This window comes from Galeopterus variegatus, unplaced genomic scaffold (assembly GCF_000696425.1).
Source record: "Galeopterus variegatus unplaced genomic scaffold, G_variegatus-3.0.2 Scaffold8714, whole genome shotgun sequence".
NCBI lineage: Eukaryota > Metazoa > Chordata > Mammalia > Dermoptera > Cynocephalidae > Galeopterus > Galeopterus variegatus.
In genome coordinates this window covers 62,494-66,165 of record NW_007734825.1, presented here as the reverse complement: position 1 = coordinate 66,165, position 3,672 = coordinate 62,494, and the positions used below count along the sequence as shown (strand labels likewise).

General features: G+C 40.5%; 1 non-coding gene across 1 annotated transcript; it reads right to left on the bottom strand.

The window, feature by feature from the left end:
- Positions 1-34: 34 nt before the first annotated feature.
- TRNAE-UUC lies at positions 35-106 on the bottom strand. Its single transcript has one exon. It is a non-coding gene; the product is annotated as a tRNA-Glu (tRNA).
- Positions 107-3,672: the final 3,566 nt, after the last annotated feature.

Sequence of the window (3,672 nt, the reverse complement as noted above, 5' to 3'; positions counted from 1 at the left end):
CTAAAAAAGCTAAATAACCGAAGGAAATCCCGGCTTCCCTGGCCGGGAATCGAACCCGGGCCGCGGCGGTGAAAGCGCCGAATCCTAACCACTAGACCACCAGGGAAAGATACCCACGACTCACAGGCAGCATCTTTTGCAAATAGGACAGCAGCTTCAATCGTTTCAAGCACGTTAGATATTTTTAGGGACATTTGAAAATGTACTTAAAATTTTAAATAATTTTATCTTTGAAAGTGTGTTTTGTAGATGAAGTCTGATGGAACAATGGAGCCTGTGGATGAGCAGAGAAGATATCAGCAACATTCTTGGCCGTCTTCCTTGATACCCTTTGGGTAAACGATCAGCATTTTTCTTTAAAAAATGTATTTCAGAAAGAAATAATGATACTGGACTACAGAAGTCACTGAGATGTTGTGGTTACCGGGCTAAGGAGCTCCTGGATCAGAATCCGCAGAGAGAAATTACCCCACGCCCACGCCCCATAGCCCCCTCCCCCTGTCCAAGAGAAGGATGTCCCTTCAGCCAGTGCGGGGTTCGGCTTGGCACTTATCTGGGGTCTCGGGCTCAGCTGTGGGTGAAAGAGAGGGTCCCCTTCGGCTGGAGCCGGGATTTGGGAGCGACGAAGCACCTGCACTGGGCGCAGGGAGGTAGTGGCGATGATTTCCAGTTCTGGCTTTTGAAATCTCCCAGATCTGTCCTGCTTCCAGGCTCAGGATCACGGTGCTGGATTCCCGGCCGAGGTGCGTTCAGGTACTGTACCTAGCTGGAACGAGGGCCTGGCAGGACTGAGAACAAAGTATAGCCCTAACTCTCGGAGGTGAGTGCCGGGAAGCGGTGCTAGTACCTGCGGTACAGCCGCTCGCCACGTTCAGCTTTTAACTCAGTGTTTGGTGTTGCAGGTCTGTGTAGACTGAATGTTGCCCCCAAACTCACTGAAGCTTGAGTTGTGTCCCCCACGTTTTATGTATTAGAAACTTGGCCCCCACTGTGACTGTTACCAGATTGGGAAATCCTATTATGGTAATTGAAAGGTGGAGCCTTGAAGAGGTGATTAGATTGTAGGACCCTGTCGCAATGAATGGATTAGTAATGGTGCTTAGGAGCGTGGTTCTGAGGGCTTTAAAATGCAAGCAGGAAGAGTCTTTTTGCTCTCTCTACCATTTTCGCAATGTGATACCCTGCTGTCACTGTCGCCACCACCAAGACCCTCACTGGGTGTGTTCCCTGGACTTTGGAACTCCCAGCCTCTGAAACTATAAGTAATAAATTTCGTTTTCTTTATAATTCACCCAGTTCTGTGTATTTTGTTTTAAGCAACAGAAAGGGACTACTACAAGGTCCTAACTCTAGACAACCTTTTCTGAGGCCACTATCCTGCCCTCTGCATTTCAGATTGTCTTCATAGGTTTCCCAACTTTCTGAGACTTAGTTTTGGTCAAATGTGCTAAATATCAGGACCTAGTAAGATATGTTTCCCTGTCTCCACTGTGGGCTCCTCTTCCCGCTCTCCACTCCCACCCCCATCCCCCAATGAAAAATGAGAGAAGGAGCTGGTGGTGTCTTTCTGGCTTAACAGTTAGCACTTGTAAAAATAATGCCTCCCAGTCCCCTTATGCCAAGTGTCTGAAAGAACCTGTATAGATACTCTTACCCCAGCTCAGAAACCTTCCTGCACACTTTTTAAATTGGTTACAACTTGCATAACATATTACCTCCCCCCCAACCCCCGCCAGGTTATTTTAATTTCCCATATAGATTTGCCATCTTGGATTAACTCATTAAATGGTGCCAGACAAAATGTTTTATTTCAGTTTGAGTTCAACTAAAATAATTTACAAGAGGGCCGGCCCGTGGCTCACTCGGTAGAGTGCGGTGCTGATAACACCAAGGCCCCGGGTTCGGATCCCATATAGGGATGGCCGGTTCGCTCACTGGCTGAGCGTGGTGATGACAACACCAAGTCAAGGGTTAAGATCCCCTTACCGGTCATCTTTTAAAAAAAAATAATAATAATAATTTACAAACATATGTAGGTTCCAATTCTTCAGCCCTTTGGGTCTGTAAAAAATATGTCATCAAAACAAACAAAAATGAAACAAATAAAAAAATTGCATTGTATTGGGTTTTTGAGAAAAACTATCATCAATCACTTTATTTCTATTGTAGTTGAAAGACAAATCTTAAATTGTTCATATAACAGTATTGAGGTTAATCGATCCTTTAAGTGGCTTGAATAAAATTTTCCTAAGAAAAATTAATAGGAAATTAAGTCAAAGATCCTTTAACAGCATCTGATGCAATTGTTTCAAACATCCCACTCTTTCAGATAGGCTGCTACATGTTGAGACAATTGCTTGAAGGATTGTGAGAACACTGCAAATTTTGTGGCTCCACACAAGAGGGATCAGAGGCTACCACAGACGTGAGGGATGATGAGGGGTAACCAGAAAGAGGAAAAACTTAACAGTCGCATCATTTCAATTAATTTTGTATCTTCAATTACATTTTCCTAGTTCTTATTAAGCAATGTATCCTGGCCCACAACCAATGCTTGTCTTTACCAGCTTGGCTTCTGAAGAGTTAGCCCATATCTTGTTGGTAAGAAGTAATAACATTTATTTAATCCTTTTGGTAAGCCTTGTCTTGGTGTAATTGGCGTATTCTCATCAAATTACTCCTCCAGATTGTAAGCAAAAATATCTTGAGATACTTGTTTTGGAACCTACACTTAGTTGTTATTTCTCCCATTTCACAGTCCTTTTCCTAATGAGCCGTGTTCTCTTTTTCCCAGTCTGACAAATTAACTCTTCACTTGGTGTGTGTGTTTGTTTTTAAGTTTTTTTTTTTTTTTTGACTGAGTAATAAATTTGCACGACTTAAAGTTCACAGTTCAAAAGGTGTGAGCATTCTTCCAATTCCTGTCTTTGGCCACCCAGTTCCATCCAGATCAATTTCTTGTTTATCCTTCCAGGAATATCCTAACATCTATATTTTTACTCTCCTCTTATAAAAATTGTCATACCAGATATGTTTTTCTAACCTTGCCTTTTCATTTAAATGATCTCCTTTATTCCTTTCTATGACTGTATAATATTCCACTGTATAGATATTAATAATTTATTTCACTAATCCTGGATTAATGAACATTTAGGTTGTTTCCAGCCTCTTGCTATTATAAATAATGCTGCCATGAATAAACTGGTACATTATCATTTTTTGAATGTGCACATATATTTGTATCTGGAGAATAAGTTTATAGAGTCAAAAGATTGCTGAGTCAAAAGCTAATGTGTGTTTGTAATTTTTAAGGAATTGTATTTTTTTTTACTTTTTCTTTTTATTGAGATTGAAAGTGCACTAATATAAAACTTACAGCTTGATGAGTTTTTAACATATGCATACATGTGTAAATACCACTCAAATAAAGACAGAACATTTTCAGCATCCTTGATGGTTTTCTCTATCTTCTTCTCAGTCAATACTCCCCACCAGAGGTAGCTGTTATTCTCACATTTATCACAATCAATCAGTTCTTCAAAATTCATCTCAATGAAAGCACACAGTAAGTTCTTTTTTCTGTCTGGCTTCTTTTATTAACATAATGTTTATTAAACGCATCCAAATTGTTGCAGATATCAATAGATAGTTATCTTTATTGCAGTGATTATT